The following is a 22,786-nucleotide window of genomic DNA, read 5'->3' on the forward strand; positions in this document are numbered from 1 at the left end:
ACAAGTGCATGTTACTTGTAGGATTTGGGCTGGAAAGATCAAGCACATGGATTTGTAGGCAAGAAGAGCTTTGTGTTTTAATAACTGCCAACAGCCCCACAGAAGAGACCAAGCTCACAGGATGAAAAGCCCTCCTTGGCAGAATTTAACTCAAAGCACACAGGGAACAAGAGGCTACTTTGTCTGCATCATCTCTTTTAACACTTGCATGCAACAAATGTACCATTCCTGGAGCCACAGAAGCTCCACTTTGTGCTTCTCTCCTACACTGCTGTTTTTCTGGTTTTTTGGAGATGTTTCATGGTGTACCATGTGCCCAATGAACAGAATCCCATCTGCACCACAGAGGCCTGGAAGGAGGATTAGGAAAGAGGGAGATCGCAACCGGAAAACTGCACAAAATCTCTGTCATTCTGCATTTCTCTGCAACTCAGTGAACTGAATCCTCTCAAAACTTCCAATGCCCTCTGGGCACAGTGGATGGAGAGGACTCCTCTTCACTCAGCCCCAGCCCCATCTCTCACCTGGGGCAAGGGACGTTCTCCTCATTCCCAAACATGGCCAGCACATCCTCAAGGGCTGCAAAAGGAAGTGGTTCCATTTCCTGATGTTCTGCTATGACAGCAGCACACAGCAACCATTGCCAAATTTCTCCCTGATGAACACTGGACACAGTCAGAACCTGAACTTCCTAGATTCTGCTTATGTTTTCCAAAAACCAAACCCCAATTCTATTTACAAAGAGAGGAGGAGATCTAATAAGCACAAATCTGTCAGAAATTAGGTCTTGATTAGCAATGAGCATCTTTGCAAGTGATCTGCCAGGTAAGAATGGGTGACTGAAACTAATCTGAAACAGGAGTTAAATTCTGAATACTGGCCTGACTAAAAGGAGAGCAGATTTTGAAGTAATTGCTACCTTCTTGAAAAGCACTCAGAGCAGCAGAAAGTGTTAATGTGTGGTCATCACCCAGCTTCCATTATTTAAGCTGCTAGCAGGTAAAAAGAACTGCCAACCTGCATGGAAAAAAACATCCATCTATTTCCCATCTGTCATATTTTCTCAAATCCATTCCACATAAATCTGAATACACACGAGACAAAGTATATACCATTGGCCTCAATTCCACTTCAAAAATATACAGCACGACCAAAGACAAACCACAATCCCACAACTAAGCACACATTTCAGGACACATGCTCTATGCAGCCATACTTTCCTTTACTGCTACAAAGAAATAACTTCACCAGTTCTGTACACCTGTGTTTAGTGATTGCTAACTGGGGCTCACTCCAAGATTCTCGTCACCTTTAATGACTGCTGACCCTTAAAAACCAGCAAAACCCAGACTGGATCAGGTCCAAATTTCCAGGACTGCAGACCAATAGTGCCCAGTCTGTATGCAATGGTGGCTGTAGATCTTGGCCCTCTGAGTGACACTTTGTGATGCAGACAGGAGGCAGCAGTGGAACCTGACACCTCTCCTGAATGGCCTCTGTCTCCCTCCAGTCCCTGCTAACCCAGGCACTGGGTAGTGAAGGAGGGAGGCTCTTCTTAAGCAATGGAAACCAAGAGTTTAAGATGAAGAGTTCCAGCTTAAACTTCTGTGAATTACCAGGGATGGATAGAAACTTTCACAAAACATTTTTCCATCAGTAAAATGATTGTCCATTGACAGAAAATATTTAGGTGAAAATCAGCACCTCAGAATGTAAGTGGAAGACAGATTACCTCATTTTGATCATCTGGAAATAGAAACGATCCAGTTTTGGTTTGAACTAACTAACTCAACAGTTAAACAAAGTGAAAAAAAAAATTAAAATGGGAATGAGTTGAGGCTTTTACTTGAACCAAGATGCCTCTTAAATGTCTTGGCATGAACAGTGACTTTCCCAAATCTCTTTACGCTGTTTATTTCTAAATACCGGATGTCTGGTTTGCTCGGAGCGTGTGTGTGTGAAGTATTTGCCTGATTGTCTGCCCCAATGTCACAATCACAGCACAGACTGCAAGAACTCCTGGCAGAGAGAGGAAACAGAAAGCAGACAAAGGGTAGAAGAGAGCATATATTACATTTTGAACTGCTCTTCCAGTAGGGTTCTCCCCCACAGCAATTTGGGGAGCCTAGGTCCGGCTGTGGTGGTGTCACCTGGCACAGAGTGGCAGGAGGGAGCCAGCACAGAACATACAAGTGAAACTCAGTTTGGCTCCTCAGAGAAGCCAGTGGTTTTGCAAACACCCAGCTGGGTATCTTCAGAAACTGTTCCTGTATTCTGGGGAGAGGCTTTGCAATGCAGAATGAAATCTTGTCCTGCCCTTTGGCTTCTCACAAAGGGTTTGCCCAGCAGAGTCCCCAGCACAGCCCAGCCTGTGAGAGCCATTGCAGAACCATGTGACATCACAAAGGTTGTTATTCCATCCTACTCCTTCCAGTATCCTGACAGAAGAAGCTCTGCTAATTACTGGTAATCAACTGCAGACTTTGTTTACAAGGATCTAATCTCCAGCTTCACAGCCAAACCACTGCACCTAAGCTCAGCTAAAGATGCTGGCTATCCACCATCAACAAGGCAAGAGCTGGCTGGGTAGGAACACCAAGCCTCTGTGTCCTTCCACATTTAAGAGAAAATCAGTGTTCCTGCTGCTGGGCTGCTGCCAGAGCTATTTCCTTCAAGTGAACCTACTGTGGACAGCAGACCTGTGCAGTCAAGAATTTAACAAGCCAAAATGTCTCCCATGATATTTGGGCTACTAAAGACAGCCAGCCCAGCCCAGCAGGTTTCCTGCAGCAGCTTGCTAAGCTGTCCAGCCACGGATGCCCCTTGCTGTCTCCACACACAGGCTGGCAGCACAAAGGGCCAGGCACGCTCCTGGACTTAACAAACCACAGAAAGCCCAAATCAGCATGACAGCAGACACAAACAAGAATGTAATTAGTGCTGGATTATAAATCTCTGACTAGGTACCTGGAAACACTTGCATTGTGAGAGAAAGCAACAGCCTTGCTTATGGCATTTGGGCTTAATTTAGGTCATGATTACAGACAGGGTGCTCTGAGCTGGCAGGGGTCAGATGGCAAATCAAAAACAGGCTCGTATTTGTCTTGCCTCCTGCTGCTAGCCTCACCTTTCCAGCCCCACAGCCCAGACAGAGGCAAGCACTGTTCTCCCCTGGCCAGCTGGTGAGCAGCAAGTGTGGTGCAATTCAAGCTTACTCTGCTTGCACCGTGTCTGTCCATGGAACAGGAGAAAAGACAACATTGTTGGGGTTTTTTGCTCTAAAGAGCATTTTTAAAATCAAGAAAGCAGAGATGTCCAAACCCAGCAAGGGGAGTGTGCAGGTCAGCTTCTGTGTGGGGAATCTGAGTTGAAGACAGGCCCTGCACAGCCTTGTGATCAGAGGAGACAGACTTTTGAAAAGATCTCAGGGCAGCTCTGCAGCTCCAGCTCACAGCTCAGAATGTTTCTTGTCAGACAGGGTGACAGCCCAGAGCATGGCACATCCAAGACCTTTGCTGGCTCTCAGGCACATGCCAGTGAGCAGGATCTAGCAGTGAATTTAGAAACTCCCTGCCATCCCCAGAACCACAGGGTGCCAGTTGGATCTACAGCCACCACAGTGCAGGCACGTCTGTCTGAGCAGCCTCCCAGCCTTGCAGAGAGAGGAAGGAGCCATGACTCACCCAAAAATGGAGGGGAGGTGCCAGACTCCAGACACTGACATCCCACCACTGGATCCTGCCATCCCTCCTGAAGCATTTCAGGGCTGGTTTTCATCCTTGCTTGAGTGGGATCGAGAAGGGTCTGACCAATGCAGGAGGCAATCCTGTGAACAGAGTGTGGAAGGGACTTTAGCAGGAACATTAATAAATGAACTGCCCTTTCAAAGGGCCAGCTGGTGTTTGAAGTGTTAATGGTTGAAGGCTACTGTATGATTTAAAAGCTTGCTGGTGTGGACACTGGCTGGCTTTGTTTGAGGTCGTTTGCATTTCAGGCCCACCAACTCTTATTCATCTCCAGAGAGGCAAATTTAGCTGTCACTTGAACTGAACCCTGACTGACACTTCATGCTGATTTTCTCAGGAGTTTGGTGGCTGGACAGTCAGTCCTGGCAGGAAAGCAATGCAAAACTAGCTGCAAAGGTTTGGATCTGATCTAAAATCCCTCTGAGTCCCTGCAAAGCATTCCTCTGATATCAGTAGGTTTTGGATGGGGGCCATCACAAACAAGACACGTGCTAAAGTACATCACAGTTATTTCTGTACAGGAGAGCAAAACCGGTTTCTGAGGGAAAACCAGCAGCTGGAGAGGGAAGTGGGAGTCTGGTCCCCCAGCAATAGCCTGTGCCTCAATGAATGCCATGTTAGCCAAGGAAGAACAATGGTCCCAGCTTTCCCATCCTGGCCTCTTGGGCACATTTGGGCTTCTGCCAATATGCCTGGAGATTCTTAAATGCGCAGAGCAATCAGGCTCCAGTTTCTCCTACCAGTTTGCTGATATCCTACTACTTGTAGCATTTTACTCTTTAACCCCTCACTATTGTGAATAGGACTGTGAAGTACAACAAGCAGCACACCAGAAATAAGCCCAGGTTTTTCTCTGGCAAAGCAAGGCAAAGAAAATTATTAAACTCAGCTCTTTGAAGCTCAGGATAACTTCCAAAGAATAGGCAGCTCAAAATAAAAAACTTCCACTTGAGAGACAGAAGACTATTACTACAAATAAAGCAGTCCTGGGGCAGAGTGGGTCAAGCACAGCCACCTCAAAGCTTTTCCCCTGCCAAAGTGCAGTGTCAGATGCTTAAGGAAGGCCTTGCCAAAGGAACCTGTGCATCCTTTCAGCAATTAACAATTGGGCATCAAAGCTTTTTGTGCACACAGGCTGTAGGATAGGATTTGTCCTTAGTGCTGTTCTCCATGGCTCCATTCCCCATGGCTCTGTACTCAGGAAGCATCTTTTTCATGCTGGCTAAACCTGGTTACATCAGCACTCATGTGCCACGGCCAATTAGTTCTCCATCAAATGGTTCCTAATTATGGGCAGTCACTTATTTAAGCGCTTAAGCCTGGCAAGGTAGGAGGCCCCTGTTGTCCCAGTGCTCTGAGAGCAATGTGGGCTCCTGGGAGAGTCACACACCAGAGATTACAAGGGGAAAGCACAAACTGCCAGGCAGGAGCCAAGCACAAAACCCACCAAACATATTCACTGGTGAAACCCACATCTATGAGAGCACATCTTTCAGAGTACCCTGGCTTCAAAAGAAACAAAGTTTAATCTGGATGAATCCATGACAATGCCAAGGCTTCAATCCAGTGTGCCACAAAGGATTAGATTAAAAATATCCTTCTCTTCTCCCAAAAGATGGAGCAGAACAGCTCCACAGGTGGTTCCTTTGGCCAGCCATTTTGCACCTGCAGTCACTTTCCCCCGGGATCAGTCTGGGGTAGGGAGTGACCATATGGGTCACAGTGCTCAGGCCAGCAGCTGGGAGATTGCTGGGAGACTCCCCATTTCATTCAGCACAGATGATGACAACCTGACTACAGCCTTGGATCTTCTTACAGAGAGAACTCTAGGCAGCCTGTGAAAAATAGACTCATGGCATTAAATACCAGATGGTTTTTGGAAAGATGACACAGTTGGGAGAACAGCCCACTGATTAGTTTTGAGCAGCACACGACCATACACTCTTCCTGTCTGCAGCCACTCAGACCCTGTGGCAGCAGGCAAATGCAGATTAAAGTATCATTTTTTAGCTATTAAAAAGCTGACAAGCCTCAGTTTTTATCTGCCAGCAATTTTTCAATAACAAATTCAGGATAATAATAAATTTTATTCACCCAATAATTATCAGTGTGCAGATCACTTACTGGGTATTTAAAACCCAGGTGCTTTGCTGTGGGAATGTAAAGGACACTCAGGTTTCTGAGAGAATCTTTGTGCTCTGATGACTTGCAACCCCCCTCTGAAATACACAGAAAAGGCACTATTTTAGCCAATCTAGAAATGCACTAAAAGTACACAAGTAATCCAGTTACAGGAAGGAACAGGGCAGATGCCAAGCCTTTCAGGGGAACAGGAGGAAAGCAGAGATAAATGTAACTTATGTGCTTTAAAAATAAATCAATACAGACAATCCTTGTTTTACTGTTTTCCCCCCAAACTGCTAAAATATGCAATTAGCTCATTTACAGATCAAGAATTGATGGTTTATGGGCAAATTTCTCCTTGTTTGCTTCCCTTCACTCCTAAAGGTTGAAGTTAATGGAAAAGTTACTAAGAAGTTTCTAGTTTGGCGTAGCTTCTAAAGTTACATGAATTTCAGTAAAATCAAAATGTTTTCTGAGAAGTTTTCAATCCCCTCCAGCCTCTGTCAACTCCCCACACCTCCCAAACAAATCTGTGAAAAATGATATTCGTGGTAAAATTTCCATTTGGATAAAGAACATTTCATTAAGGAACAGAATGAGACACTGAATACAAAGTTCGGACCAATTTTAGTCGAAACTTTGGCTACATATGTTTTCCCAAATTGCTTTTCTTCATCTAATTTCTTATTATTTTTCTGCATTTTATTTTCAATGGAAAAAGATATTCTGATAAAAAGGATTTGGAGGTTCCCAGGTTGAACCATACAGAGGTTTTGTATCTCCTGGGTGCTTCACAGGCCAAGACTCTGTTTGCTTCAAATATGCACTACATTTATTCCAAATAAACTCCATAAATCAATCTGTGTAATAGAAACCAGAAAAGTTTATGCAAAACAAATACAGAAAGTCATAAATACTGCATTTAAGATGTCATTTTTGTGGCTGGTATATTTCTAGGGTATGTTTTTACTGTTTGTGGGATAAGTTTTTCAGAAACATTAAAATCTTTCCTCCCTTCCATTCTCTATAGGTTTATCCCAAAGAAATAACGAGCCGAACTCCATAAACCAGCATTTATTAAATCCAAATGGGCACTTCATTTTACAGTAGCTTTCAATATAATCTATTTGATCTTTCAAAGTAGTTGGAAAATTATTTCAAGGGGAACTTTCACAGAACAAATTAACTTGAAAGAGGAGAACATTTTATACCCCAAAGAGGGAGGAAAGCAATTTCCTCAGTTTTCCCCTTTCTGGATTCCCCTCAGCCCAACTGCAGATGCTCAGATTTGCAGAGACAATCTGGGGCTGCTGTTGCCTGATCTTGGCAGGGATGCCAGAAGCCAGGGAAAGCAGAGGCACAGACTGGTGGGGCCATAAGGCTGCAACCATGACAAGTTCTTCTTTGGGGAAGCTCCAGATTGCAGAGGAGACGAGAAGGAGCAGACTCACGCAAACTAAAAATGGTTTGCTCAAGCTGCAATTAAAAATCCACCTCTTAAAAGTTACCCTCTGTATTTTTAGAGGACTTTATTTCCTGCCTGTTACAGCTCTTCAAACTGCTTGTTAAGTCAGTAGATAAAAATAGCTCTGGGGCCATAACCTGCTCAGCAGATCCAGGCACCTGCCAGTTTTAAGAATCCAAACATTAAGGCAGTAAAGGGACACTGAGAGGGTGGAGCCCCATCATAGATGGGTGTTGGGGTGTTCCACCAAGAGCTAAATCCATCACTTGGCAAACATGATGTCCCTGTTCTCTCTCCAGCAGCCCACTGTTTCCCTTTGGATTCATTCAACTCCTCCGAGCATTAAAGAGTCTGAACAAATTTCTTAAATTAACAGCAGGACACTAGGAATCTTCATCCAGTCTAAAAACCCTGTATGAATTTTCTTCATCAGACAAAAGTAAAAATGCTAATTTTCTCTGTCTTCACACAGGTGGAGGCTGCAGGAAGCAAACAGAGAATGAAGCTGAGAAGGACTAGGCATTTTGGGTCATGGGGGTGAGACAGCCAAAGGAAAATCAGACAAGTTTTCTGTATGAATGTCAGAAGGTTAGGAAGTAGCCTGCCTGAAGCATTTCATCCAAGGCCTGGATCTCACCATTCCCTACAGCACACACTGCTGAAGGTTTTTGTCTCCACATTCTGCTGTTCAACACTCCCTTAATGGCTGGCAAGTTTACCTGAGGAGTGCTAGCTTCACTATCCTAAGCAGTAGAGGAAAAAAAAAAGGGATTTTGAAAGGCTTTAGAAAAGGAGGATTATCTTGGTTTGCTCTTTCAGAGATCAGATATTTGTTTCATCCTTTTGGTGAGGTTATAATCGGTACATCCTTTCAGGTTTTCTCTAAGTTGATTTCTTCTTTTGGGCTGAATTACTGTTAAAGCCACACAGCACTGGGAGCCATAACACAAGAACTAAACCAGCACCCACCAGGTTTTCTTCCCCAGCTGCACAGTGAGGAGGGAAGGGCTGAGGAATTCTTTGTCCTTATTTTAGAGGTGAGGAACCTGAGGCATGATGTGAGGACAAATATGTGATTTGGCCAACATCAGAAAACAGCCAATGGCAGGTCCTGAAAGCCTCATTTTGGTACCCGAGCAATAAATGCCTCTCCTGCTTTAGTAATGATAGGGATGACTTTTTGATCTCTGCTATTCAGTGTTGGATTGCAGACAAGCCTTCCTCAGATGCCCATGAAAACTTTAAACCCCGCTGAGCAATGCACAAACCCTGCTGGCAGATGCACACAGTGAGGAAACTGCCAGCACCCTGGGCACAACACAGCATCTGCCAAGAGCACAAACTTTAACACCTCTCACTGGACACCTACTTCCTCCAGCACCCAAAAGCCTACACAGAGCCAACAACAACCAAACTCCAGACAGGAGCTACCCACTGGCTCAGGACTGTGAGAAACCTCAGTTCACCTCTAACCACCTTGCTCAGCACAAGCAATCTTTGTCTGAGCTAAGAGCCACGGCCTGGCACTTCTCTCTGGGCCAGCTACAAAGCTTCCCTGTACTCCAGGTAACCTTCCAAGAGAGACAAAATCATCTGCTGCTCCATGTTTAACCCAGGCAGGTGGTTTTACCACAGGCTGCTCAGTGGATGCTGTGTTCCACCCCAGAGGGGCTAGATTTCATTTATTTAAAATGGGAGTGGGGGAACAGACAAGGGAACGAAGCAATGCTTTTATGATGTGTTTCCTGAAGGGATGTTGGGAAGCCCAGCTCACATCAGGGAGTCTCTTGTTCTTCTGTCATAATTAAAAAATAGTCCTCCTCTGCTGATCTGCACATCTCTGAGTAGTCTTTCCTAGAAGATTACAGAAGTGACAAGAATATGACAAAACCCATTCCAGGAGAAGACATCCACCAAAGAGCTGCAGGCCATGTTGTTAAATTATAAAACTAGATGGCTGGAGCAGGTAAAGCTTTTCAGAACATCAGACATCTCTGCCCCATCAGGGAGAAGCAGTCATGCTAGCTCAGGGCATTTCAAAGAGAGCTGTGCAGTCACAGCCTCCAAGACTTTTGCTACAGCAAATTTTGAGAAAGGCTGTTGACAAGGAAGAGAACCGTAATAAATGGGTAACTCCTGTGACAAGGCACAAAACTGTTTATAGCAACCTTGAACTCCAGTGCTGGTTAAATCTACATGATGAAAAGACACCAAACAAGACATCCCTCCTCTTCAGGAGCTGGATTAATCCAGCAGAGCAGAAAGCATCCACAGGGAGCCTGATACTCCTGTACGCTGACCCAGGAAAGGGGCAGCACAGCATGAAGCTCAGCAGAGCCTGGAGAAAGTCTCTCCTAAGAGCATCTCCAGACATTTGCCCTTTTCCATTCCAGTGAGGAAAATCAAGTGAAAGAAATTTGGAGAGCCTTAGACAGATAGGAACTCACCCAGAACACCTGTACGTGGGCCAAGGTTTTGCAGAAGAGGCTGATGATGCTTTGGGATGGGAATGCAGAGAGGCAGGGGCTGTGAAACACTGGAGGCATGGGGCTGGTGAGAGGCCAGCAGGCTGGGTGTGGATGGGATCAGGGAGCAGCACTGCCATGCTAACAGCAGGAGCAGGGTGTGCAGGAGCAGAGGTGCAGGAGCAGGGTGTGCAGGAGCAGGGTGTCCCTGGTGCAGCCCTTGGCAAGCTGCTGCAGGGAGGCAGCCTGCTCCTGCAGATGCAGAGGAGCTGTCAGGGGACAGAAAACTCCTCCCAGCTCTGGCAGAGACCGTGCAGATGCTCTGGCCAAGGCACGTTTTAACAGCCCCGTGCCTCAGTTTCCCCAGCTGTAAGCTATTATGGGGATGTTTTGTGGCTGAACACAGACCATACTCACAAAGCAAGCAGAGCTCTTTGGACAGATGATCCCAAGGAATATAAAGCATTTACTTGAGATTCTTTTCCTGTGCTTCTCTCTGATCTCTGATGCTGACACCTAAATAATTTACAACGTGAAGAAGGAAGGAAAAGACCAGAAGCAATCACACCAAAGCATCCAGCCTCCTCCAGGCATGGCCCAGGAGTTTTGGGGAAGGAAGGAATGTGCTCCCACCCCACCCCTTCATCAGTCCTTCTGCATGATGACATGCAAGTGCTTGTTGATCAGTTTATGGATCTGGGGACTGACAGACTTTGAAGTCAGAGCTTGGCATCCCCAGTTATATGCTAAGACTTGAAATGATCAAAGCTGCCAGCACTTTTGAGGCCTCATGAACGAGCTGCGCTGGTAATGGGAGCTCAGAATTCAGGATTGGCTCCTAATCTCCCCAAGAGCGTCACAAGCATGAGCACACATTCTCTGGGCAATTTGGTGGCCTTTCAGTGTCTGCATTCCATGCTGTGAGCTGCAGAAGGAGGGCACACTACAGCACTGCACACATTGCACTACTTATCGCTGGTTCCTAGTGTGAAGGATGTATTCTGCAAGCAATTCTAGGCAGGATTTCCTACAAAGAGGCACTAATGACAACAAAAACGTTGGCTCAGCTTTCAGATTCCAGCTGGAGTTTGCAGATGTGGCAGACAGGGATAAATATCTTCTTGTTTTTTTCACAGGAGTGGCTCTTCTAGGTGGAGGGACTGTCTTTGTACAGGGTCAGATCCTGGACAAGGGCTGCTTGGTGTCCTAGCGCTTTTTAAGTGAACATATCTGAGCTGGAGAAGAAAGAAAAAGAAGGTGCAGAACAGCTCTGAGGGCACCACTGCCTCTCAACAGTCAGAGTGACCCTCTTTCATGAGGCATCTGGGACACAGATATGAGCTGCTTCCAGTCTGATGTGGCTGGAAGGGGCAGAGGGCAGAATCCATGTGAGAAGTTTTACAACCTGTAGCCTGAGCGTCAATCTAGCAGCCTACATGATCTGTGTGTAGTGCACAGGTATAAATCAAACTCCTGAATATGAGTTTTCTTTGATTAACATGTCCAACAACTTCCTTGCATTCCTTGCAGTGCTCTTTGAAATTTGAACAAGCAAAGCTCTGTCCCAGCAGTGCCATTAAATTTCCTGGTGCAGAGAGGAGCAGCAGGAATGCAGGCTGGTCAAACAGCCTTTTGATAGACCAGACTGAGCTCAGAAATGCTGCCTGAGTGCAAGCTCCAGCCATGTGCCCAGACTGCTCTGAGGTCCTGATGTCCTCCTGGGGAGGACTGTCAGTGTGACAGCAGACCAGACCCTGGTCCTTCCCTGAGCGGCTGCCCTTCAATTCCAGTCTTGCAGATTTGTCATACATACAGAGCCCCAAATTCACACCATCATCCACCACCAGGAAGATATTTGGCGTGCCAAGAGCCTAATTCTGAGTTGTCACATTCTGTGTTACCCCTGTGACCAAAACTCTCAGGTGGTTTTTCTGGATTAATGCATATTACCCAAGAGCTGTGAATTCCCAGACTCCCCAAGCACTAATTCAGCCTGTAAATGAGCCAGGCAAGGGATCACTGAGACATTACCACAAACACCCTTGGAGCTCTTGCACACCTCCAGAGTACAGCTTATCAGTGTCTGTCTTAACTAGGAAGCAGTTATAGGCTGTGAAATTCACATCACATATCCTGTTCCTGAGAAACTGCTCTTGGCCCAGAAGTTAGTTCAAAGGCACTCAACTCTCATGCTTGAAATTCAAGACCACCTCTCTGATTTCCCTCCACCACATGGTGAGAGGATCAAGTTCACCCTTTGCTGGGACTTACTTTTTTTTTTTTTTTACTGAAAAACCATTAAAGACTGACATGCTGTTCACAGAGATGTCACAGCTCTGGACTCACTCTGGGCTTGTTGCAAGGAGGCCTAAAGCTTTACAATGCCCAACACCAGTGCAGTCACCTGCTTGAGAGAACTGATTATAATAAGTCACACTCTACCAAAACCAGGAAGACTCTATTTGTCTAAACAGAAAGGTTTCAGAAAGCACTCAAAGACCACAGTTAGTCTGAAAATAGAGCACATATCTGACTTGGCTGGGTCAGTTATAAGTGGAGCTCAGTTTTCTGATGCCTGAGACCCACAGAAACTGCAAGAAATCCCCACAGGTCCCAGTGTGCTCAGACCTAGACCTACCCCAGGTCTCAGCCAGCAATTCTGTGGTGTTTGGAATGGCAGCAGCTCCCACGTTTTTGCACTGCAGACCCTCATTTCAACACCTTGAGCGCCAATGGAGACACAGGTGCACACACATCTCTACAGTTCACTATTCATGGGCCTCTTGTGTTCCTGATTGGGCCACTGAGTGATAATTTTACACCTGCTAACAATTCAACAAGGCATTAATAATCCAAGAGTCACGTGCCCAACTGGCACTCAGAGTTGGGCAAGATCATAATTTACAGTGATGGGCAGTGTCACTCCCTCTCCCTTTCACCTGAAAGCTTTAAATACACACTTTGGCTGGAAAACCTTGAAGAATTCCAGATTTTTTGAATCAGAACTGAAATCAGAATTGCTTTCATCAGGCAGCATCAAACTAAAAAGGTCATTCAGAAGTCTTGTGTGATTTAATAAATGTATATAATTTAACTGCCTGGGTTTCTTATTCATGAAGTTAATTGCTGAATTTTAATTTTCTTGCCATTTCTTAACTAAAAGCATTCTTGTTCTTTATGAGTCAGTCAGCAGGTGTACACATAACTTTATGTCAACATCTGATTACTACTTATTGCTCATTTAACTCAGCAAAATATAAAAATTGGACCATGTCTCTAGGAAAATAAATAAAAGGAGAATGTTGTGGAGTTAGAGCAGAGGTTTTTTTTTAAATCAAAACAGGAGAGGTTTTCTTGAATATTTTTTCCAAGCACTGTTGTTATAGGTGTTTCCTGAGGAAGTGACGGACTTCCCCCCATTCCATGACTTGCACCCTCGAGTTTCTATTTTTTTTTTTTTTTTCTTTAAGCACAGAGTCCAAGAGGTATAAGCAGGCCAGCACAGTGGACAGTTATTTCACTTTACTGCTAGAATGAACTGATAGGAAAAGAACCAGACTTTTTGTACTCTGGTAAAGCAAAGCAGGGCATAGAGGCAGTAGTGTACTTAAGGTTCTGCACCTGACCCACAAACTCCCCCGGTTTCTACAGTTGGTTTAGCTCTTTTACAGGGAGGAGCAGCTCATAAAGACAAAGCTTCAGGCATGTTAAAAGCTTTAGAGAAAGGCAGGTTCAGATCAGCAGCGAGCTCTAACCCACATGTGCAGATATGTAGATTATCCTCTAAAATTAACACCCAGGATGGTGCTGGTGGGTTTGCTAAGAAAAGGAGAGAAGCCTTAGGCAGCTGTGCTGATGCAGCTATTGCGACTTAGTCACTAAAAAAATTACTATTTGACTTCTCCTTGTGTACACGGATTTAACTCTACAGTACCACACCTCAGCTCAGAGGCTTCACTGCATTTCAAGTTCAGCCAGAAACAGCTTCAGTAGGAGCACAGGCAGATCCAGGGCACAGGCAAAATGTTCCCTCTAGGACTTTGTTGCTGTGACATTCTCAGCAGTCACTGTGAATCTGCTGTTGCTTTTCCTCCCCTCATCTTCCTCCTCTTCAACAACCAGCATGGCCCATTTCCCCTGGCTTTGCAAACACCTCTCCCAGACATTTACAGTGCAATATTTAGCAATGGGAAGTTGCTTCTTTGGCAAGTTTCCAAGCTGCTAAATGAGAAGTGCTACAGGAAGGCGATGCTTTCTCCCATTGGGTTAACACCCTTCCCCTCAACTGTGCACAGGGAGGCTTGAAGCCAAGTCTTGTTTCTTGGATACTCTGAGTAACAAGAGCTCATAGAAAAGCTCTTGCAAGGCATAAACATTGGTTTTCTTGCATAGAAGATTCCACTTAGGCCAAATGCAGAGTATGTCCAGGCAGAACACAGGCCCTGGTGCCAGCTTTATGTGTCCTTAGCTGAGAGCTGTCCATGGAACAGACCAAAGGAAAGTGTCAACAGTACAGAGAAGCACTAAACTGTAAATCAGGGTAAAAAGCGAAACTGATCTCAGCTTAGTGTGCAGACACAAGAGTGGGTAGCAAAGCTGCCCCCTGGTTTTACACTGACACACCTGCTGCCAGTTCAGCATAGTGACTCCAGATTGGCACCACATTCCTGAGAAAACCATCAAGCCAGCAGCCTCCACCTCAGTAGAGGCTGCTAGTTAATCAGAACAGGGGCAGCACATTTTGGGAAACAAACTTCCATGGGCTTTTACCATTGTTCCTTAGCCAGCATTGATCAGAGAACTAAAAAAGGTTGCCAAGTCCTCAAAAGATTTTAGTGTGAGAGATGCAGACCACATGTGCTGGATGGTAAACAGCTCTTGAGGATCAGAATAAAAAGGTCTTTATAGTCCAAGCAAACAAAAGTAAATTCCAGAATCTAAATGAAACAGAACTTTTCAAAAGCCTGAGGCTACCAAGATTTCAGAGCTGAAAGTGCAACCTTGTTTGTTTCTTAGAAAGACCTAAAGCACACCACGTTATCAAGAGAGGTGACCCTGTGCTGTTCCCAGCAGGGCAGCAGTGTCTTTTGATTCTCATCTCATTTCCAAGCACCCATCTGAGCACAGTCAGTCCATGATATTGCCTGAGCCTCCTATTAAAGCTGCATGTAGCTGGTTACTCTGTGAGAGGGTAGGCAGGAGAGGCAGTAGAGAGGAATACTGTCAATAAGGCAAATACCATTTATACCATTTACTGAATACAGCAATCCAGCCCAGGCCACACCACCAGAAACACAGAGAAAGCCTTGAAATACTTTGCTTTTCTGCTTTAAAAACGTGTGTGCTAAACCAGAGCTGAAAGAAGGAAAGAGTTTACTTTTGGGGATCACAAATCTGAGGACCAAGTAAAATCACACAGATTGAAAAGGAGTGCAATTTAGCCGTCACAGACTGGTGCTGCTGGGTATGTAGAATTGTTCCACAAAGACCCTTGGCCCTGTTTCAAGCATCCTCAGAAGCACATCAGTGAGGCTTTGTGCAAAAGACTGCCTAGAATTTTAACCCAGTTGGGAACTAAAGGCTCCTGCAGGATAAATCCTCAGGCAAACGTCCCACTTGGCCCTGGGACACACTGCCTCTGTGAAGGCTGATGAATGCCTGCAGCTTTGAGGTTAGACAGATTTGGTTTATTTAAACTAAAGTTTTGGCTGCTGCAGCATAAACCTACTACTGCTCATGCAGTCCTCGGGCTGTGCAGGGCTGCTTCCCCCACTTCAGCACAACTGCTGCCAGCAGCTGCTCCGCTTCCTCCCAGAGTGTCTGCTCTCTGCAGATGGCTCTGCAGCACCCCTGCCATGGAGCAGCATGAAATGCAGCCTGGCAGCCTCCTGCTAGCCCAAACCCCTCCTTCCCTGGCCCACTGCTGTGGGCTTTCCCCCCATCTCAGTTTCTCTCCCGGCGCATTAACCAGCCCCGCCTCGCTGGTTCCAGTGAGGCCGCTCTGTTTATCCCAGGATGAACACACACATCCAATCTGTTCAGCAAGTCTCAACAGCCCTGGCAAAGCAGGCCTCCATCTGGAGTGTCCATCTTTGCTGCCTTCAGCTCTGGAGGAGCAGAGAAGTGACGACAAACTTGGGCAAATGAGAGCCAAAAAGCATCTGAATATCTGAACATCACCCCTTCTAGCTACCACACGGGTCAGCAGCCAACATGTATGACCTGAATCACTTGACTTCTGCTTTTTTGGGTTTTTTTTTTTAGGTCATTCAGGAAAATTCTTGGGATTTAAAAATCCAGTCTCTACCAGGGAACTTAGTTTATGTGGGCAGAGTCAGCCCAAATCAGGTGCAAGATGAAGCACAGGACATGAGAAAATGCAATGTCAGCAGAGAGGCTGGAAAAGATGTTTTGAGATTAGAGATGCTTTGACACTTGAAGCTCATCCCACCTCACACAATCCACACTGGTACCACATAGAAAATACAGAGAGAAGGCAATGTCCCTCTCCCTCTCCAAATCCTTAAAAAATACACAAACCAACGATGAGAGAGTCCACAAATTTGAAAAGCTTGTAAAGCAGAACCAACACTTTAGTTCTTTTATGGCCCTATGGGTAAACAGAAGAAGCATGGTTCACCTTGAGCCTCTTTTATTCCCCTTAAGAAATTCTTTCCAGTGCTGTTTTACAGGTTTGCACAGCCTTGCAATGAACAGACACCCCACAGCAAACCAGGCATTTAAAAAACACACTAAGCTACCATGAAGTAAATTGCTGCCTTAACAGCCAGGCACCTACAGGTATAATTGGGTTTCATTTGAAGAACAAATTAAAGCAATGTGCATATTAGCTGTGAGTCTGCAAGGGGGCAGAAAAAGACAGTCTGGAAACTTTCCAAAGTGCACAAGATTAAAGAAGCCCTGCCAGAACAGCTCCCAGGGGACAGCAGTCGCACCAAGAAGCTCCCAGGGAGAGCCAGACCCACACCCAGGTACATCTGCATGAAGGCTCCCATCAGAGGGGCAAGGGCTGCATTTGAACCATAAGCTCCAAAGCAGAGAAAGGTTTGGGTCAACAAGAACATTGACAGGGACACAAAAGACCAGGGCAGGGTGAGCAGTTGGATAGTTATTGCAGTTGTTGGGTCATAATGCTCTTTTCCTTCATGCCCTTTTCCTAAAGCCCAGGGGCAGCCATACAGAATTCCCTCTCCCAGTATCAAATCCAGCACTTCAGTACATTTTAGGGCTTTACTAGTACCTATAACTTCTGTTAAATCCCAAGTTCCAAAGGCTTAAGTGGGAAAAACATAACTCCAAAACACTCACCAAAAATTTCTTACAAAAAGTACTCCACCACAGTGACATGTCTCAGGGCAGTTTCCTCAGATGCAAAACTGTTGCTACTGCAGGAATATTTGACTAGATCCAGAGTCTCCTCAAAGGAATAGAACTTCTTTCCTCACTAGCTTAGCCTCCTTTACTCACATCTCTGCTTGCCATCTTTTTGCTGCTGCTGAAGAGGAGAGCAAAGGATGAAAACAATCAATCAGCTGAAAGGGAAAATAAGTAACAGCCATGCAGGGCTTCAAAGTTAAGCAAGGAAGTAATTAGTGGAACAGCTGAAAGAGGAAGGCCTCAAGAAAAGGCAAAATGGTAAAAGAGTCAGATGAAAGTAGGGAGAGATAATGAAGAGACTATTAGCAGCTTCAAGGCTGGTCTTGGATGTTATCCTCCAGGTATTTCTTTCCACCCTGTCCCTGGGGAAGTGCCTTTCCTTCAAACCACTTTAATTTCTGAACTCTGTCCTGCTCCCCATCCACAGCCAGATCTAACTGCTGCTTTCCCTCTTCTGACTCTGAAGGCCACTGAAAGTCTCAGCACTCGCCTTGCCCAGACAAAGCACCCGGGTTTCAGCTGTGCAAGCCAGTCTGAGCTGGGCAGGGAGTGTTCTCTGAACAGCCCTGCTCAGTCCTGCCCTGCAGAGCCAGAGACTCAGATGACTGCCCTGAAGAAGGGCACAGTCAGACCTCTGGAGCAGGGGAACAACTTGACATGAAATCCTGCTGGAGCACTGCAGAGGGAGGCTTGGTTGGTGTCAGTTCAGAACATGAGACTGTAATAATATTTGCCCTCGGTTCAACTTCATATACTATGTACAAAAGCCTCTGTTTGAATGAAGGAATGGCCAGGGAAACATGAACTGAGAAGAGCCAAGAAACTCAAAGTAAAGTCCCAACTCTTTTTGTCTGGAAATCTAACTGTTTTGGAAAGAAACAAAAACACACTGAAGGTAGACAAGGAACGCTCAAAACACATTTCTTTCTGAATTTTCTCAACTTTCCTTGATGATATTTAAGAAGGAGAGAGCAAGGCATGTGTGTTCCACAGAAAGAGTTCAAAAACATGCCTCTTTTTTTTTCCTCATTCAGGGAACCAGTCTGGCTGTCAGAGCAGCCTTGGTCTCCTGGATAAATAAAATCATAGTGTTTTTTCATAGCCTGCAGGGTGGGAAGTAAAAAAGCAGCAGTCAGGCAATCCAGGCTTCACCCTGCCCCAGTTTTGACCTAGGATAAGCCACTTGCTCACATGGCTCAGGAACAGCAATGAGGGGACATGTGCCACTGCTTCTGCAGCCATCTAAACTACAATGCCTTCAGCATTCCCTGACCCACCTTTGCTTTGTACATTTTCAGGGTTGCTGTGCTGCACACTGAATGCCAGGGCCTTTAGTGGCACCAGAGCCAGGAAAAAAATATAAACTGATTGTCAAGAGAGGAGTAAACCTGGTCCAAGGCTAGAGGGATGCCAGGATATAGTAAAGTTTTTCTCCATCCCTCACCTAGACCACATTGCTTTCAGCACAGCATTCAGATAACAGCCTTGGAAGTTGTTTCTGCCACAGATAAGACAGACTGGTCCACTGAGAGATTTTTGAGCCTGTACATACCACGAAATATTTTGGTTTGGTCATATGAATGCTCGTTACCAAAGCTTTCTGGGCAGCAAAGACTAGTGCAGCCGTGCTGAAGCAACAATATTTAGGATTTTCCAGTTGACTGTGTTTTTCCAAATGTGTTTGAGAAGGTCCAGGCAGGCTTACCTGCCCCAGACACTACCCCTTTCTCCTTGAGGTGTATTTACCCAGATGGCAGGTGTTTTATATTTCAGAAAACATTCAAATAGGAAAACATTTGTACAGGCAGGTTCACCTCAGAGGACTTATTTTCCTTCTCCCTTTTTTGTGGGAATAAAGAGCCATGCACCAGACCCTGGAGCTACTCACTAGCTAACCCTGTGAGGCCACGCAGAGCCAAGGCACAGGTGGGGGACATCTGTGCTGCCAGGTCCAGGCAGGCACTGTGCTGGGGCATTGGCACTGCTAGGCTGAGGCAGGAGGGTGACATTATGGATATCTTGTCCAACAATCCAGATGTGACTTAGATATGCACACAAGAAGCAGCTCCATACAGCTGCCTGGATGATTTAATTATATTTATTTTTTTTAAATGCCAAAGGAAAGGTCCTCAGCCGTGTGGCCCCTGGATAGGCTGCAAAGGGCAGGTGACATGAGTCAGCTGCAGCAGCCTGATGGACTCAGTAATATGTCACCAACCCATGAAGCATCAGGCTCTGCCAGACTTCTCCAGACACCTGCTGCTCCCCACAGACAGAGGGAAGAAAGAGCCAGTCCTGAAACAGAGCCTGAAGCAGATCTGACCAGGAAAGCCAGTAAAGCCTGAGAGTGCTGTGACCTGAAAGGCTACAATTATTCACAACAGTCCCTTTGCTAACTGGGCATCTTCTGCATGAGGGTTTGTCAAAAGCCTGCTGCTCCTTTCAGGAGAGGGAGCCAAACCCCAAGCAGAGTACCAAGGCCAGCAGTGCCAGGCCTGTGCCAAGCAGCCCCAGCATACCTGAGAGCAGTGAGCAGAGCAGGGGAGGTGGCAGCCAGCTTCAGCTGAATCCGCAGCACAGCCTGGGAGTGCAGGGCAGGGTCAGACACAGCCCAGTCAGCACCAAGCAAGGTCAAGGAACATCCAAGGTCAGGACAAGAACAGTCAGCGATTTAGGGACCACATCAGCTAAGACCATGAGCAGCCATCCCTACAGCGCTGCTTGGAGAGAGGGGAGAGCCTCAGGTCCGAGCTGAGCTGGATTCAAGGGCCCACCCCATAGGAGGAGTTTGGGTGGAGACCCCAGGTGAGGCTCTCAGGGCCATCAGGGACCGTTGATGCCCTCGGGGCTAATGACCACCCCAGGTGAGGCTAATCAGGGCAGGGACAGCAGCGGTACAAGAAGGAAAACAAATTTCAGTTCTTGTGATGGCAGTTTGTGCTATAAGCAACTAAAGAAGGGTTTCTTTATGCAAGGATGCATGAAAAAGATTTTCTTATGTGAAGGATTATTTTCTTATATTAATTAATCCTGCTGTCTGCCAAAGTCTGCTGCAAAAGAGCAGGATGTCCTCTGGAAAAATGAAACACAGAGAGGTTCCCATGACCCAGCTAGTCCAGCCACCTGAGATCCCAGTGCTCTGCTACATCACGTTGCCTTTAATTTTATTTACACATTGCTTCTCATTCTTATATGCCAAGATGTAGAATCTAAAATTGTCTCCTATGTTTGCCGAAGTTTGGAAACTGGAAGCAAGCCCTGTAACTGCAGCCTATGTCTAAAGAGCCAACTAATTTTCTTGTCAGTAGCTTCTTTCTTTTGATCTCCAGAGCTTCTCACAGCTCAGTTGCTTTCCAGAGATGACTTGTTGCAGTTTGCTTTGGTTTGAACCAGGCTTTGAAACTAGTGACCAGGATGCACAGCACAAGATCTTGAGGAAACAGCAGGATAATTTATCACACAAACTACTAGTATTCAAAGGATAACATCTTTTCAGCAGAACTCTCTTTTCTTCAAAGGAAAAAATGCATTTTGCTTTGTGAACTTGCGTTTTTACAGATACACATATAACAAATATTTATTTTACACCCGCCATGCCTGTGGCATGATGTCTGTGTGTAGAAAGGTCAAATGAAAGGTGGCTGCTCCCAGCCCCTGTGCAGTTTAGAGCAGGATTGCAGGATGCCCTGTGGAAGCAGGCAGCGAGGGCTGGCCTCCCACTGGGCAGTGCTGGAGCAGGGCAGACAGCGTGCCAGCATTGACACAGAAATGGAACCTGTGGGAATGATCTGGCAGCGAGGAGGCTGCAGGGGAAACAAGCTCAGGCAGATAATTAGAAAGACACGAACGGCCTGGAATGGCCTGGATGTCCATGGTAATGATCCCAGTCCCATCCTTCCCTCCACACGTTCCTTGGATCAGCTCCCTCACTGGGAGCCTAAGGAAAGCTGTGTCTTCACACAAAGTGCCTTCTTCTGTGTGCTAGGACAATGGAAATGGATCACAGCTCTTGCTGGAATTAGTCCTAAGGTGGGAACTCAGCCATTCTGGAGCACAGATGGGGTCAGGTCAGGTTTTTCCCTACAAACAGGAGAAGCCATGTGGTTTTCGTATAATTTGGAACGTTTTCTTACAGAATGAAGATTGATTAGATGCCTGGAGTTCCCCAGAAACAATGTTGATAGTGTTAGCAGCCTGCACACCACAAGAACCCATTCATAAAAAAAAAAATCCTCATTTTTAAATTTATTTTTTTTAAACTTTATGTTCTTGGAAAAAGAAGCTTATTGAGTAACTATCAGAGTTCCTCTTTCATCACCTTGTCATAAATCCCACAGGCTCTGAATTCCTTTAACAATCTCTCAGTTAAATTGTGACCTGTCTATTCTAATAAATAAACCTTTTTTTTCTTCCCCCCCAAAAAAGCTGGAAACATCCAAGGAGTTGCTCCCCCTTGCCCTTGCCCTGAGTTCTACTAATTGAGACATCAAAGCAGATGGAAAATCAAGGTTGTGCCGTACAATCCCTGGGCATTAACCTTTCTGTTTAGACCATTTGCAAACAGGGCAATTAACTCTTGCCAACATAGATTCCCCCTCTGAAGTTTCAGCCATACATTCTTCTGTCACTATTTATGTGAAGCATGGAACAGCTGCTGCCTTTCACCCTGAGGTGGCTGTTCCCTGAGGGGAGGGGAAGTGTTCCTGGGTGTATTTTGTGCAAACTGACATCCCATCCCAACCCAGTTCCAAACCTAACTCATGCTGCTGCTGTAAGGTGTGGAGGCTTTTTTATCATCTACACCAACACTGACAGATAAATTTGATACTGACATGTAAATTTGATACTACAAACTGACAAGGCTGGAGTTGATATTGCTGTAAAAGGTGAATTAAAGAAAAAACTACCTAAAATTCATAGATCACGAGATTGCACTTAAACCATTATCCCTGGGCAGATAGGAAGCAGTGTCACCTTAACTCCATTGCATTGGGGCTTTGCTTCCTTATGGAGCCCTGCAGATAATTTAAACATTTCAAAGAAACACAAGAACATGTGCATGAGGGCTGTTCTGTGCTCCGCATTTGCCCCACCCTAAACTAAATCAGAAAGCTCAGCTATGGAGCAATGTGTAATTCACACTGTGCCTCATGGATGTAAACATTTCACTGACATCCTGAGAAGGGATGATGCCAGGCCTCCCTAGGGCCCCCAAGGATCCACAGCATTTTTGTAGCTGGTTGGACACGGTAGCATATGTGTACCCATGTTATATGGAGCAAACAGGATGCATAAATGAGTGTTGCCCTTGGGCAAGAACAAATCAGGTGGTGCTTGTTTTCTCCCTAATTTGCTGGCATCGTTGTTCTGCTGGTGAGCAACCCCAACAAAGCCCCCTGGCACATTTTCACTCATATTTAGCTCAGGCCTCTGAACACTGAACATTCAGGAAGAGAGACTGAAACGGGACCAGGCTTCAATGAAAAGCTGGCCCCTAACACACACACACACACACACACACACACACACACACACACACACACACACACACACACACATTTAAGTGCTCTATGTAGTGAACACATGAT

General features: G+C 45.7%; 1 long non-coding RNA gene across 1 annotated transcript in view; it reads right to left on the reverse strand.

Annotated features, from left to right (window-relative positions):
• The window catches only part of LOC134427594 (uncharacterized), a 45,738-nt gene that overhangs the window by 10,175 nt on the left and 12,777 nt on the right, over positions 1 to 22,786 (reverse strand). The window contains exon 3 of the long non-coding RNA XR_010030201.1: positions 3,684 to 3,826. This is a non-coding gene — a long non-coding RNA (uncharacterized LOC134427594). The remainder of the gene's footprint in view (positions 1 to 3,683; positions 3,827 to 22,786) is intronic.

Source organism: Melospiza melodia, chromosome 20 (assembly GCF_035770615.1).
Source record: "Melospiza melodia melodia isolate bMelMel2 chromosome 20, bMelMel2.pri, whole genome shotgun sequence".
Lineage (NCBI taxonomy): Eukaryota > Metazoa > Chordata > Aves > Passeriformes > Passerellidae > Melospiza > Melospiza melodia.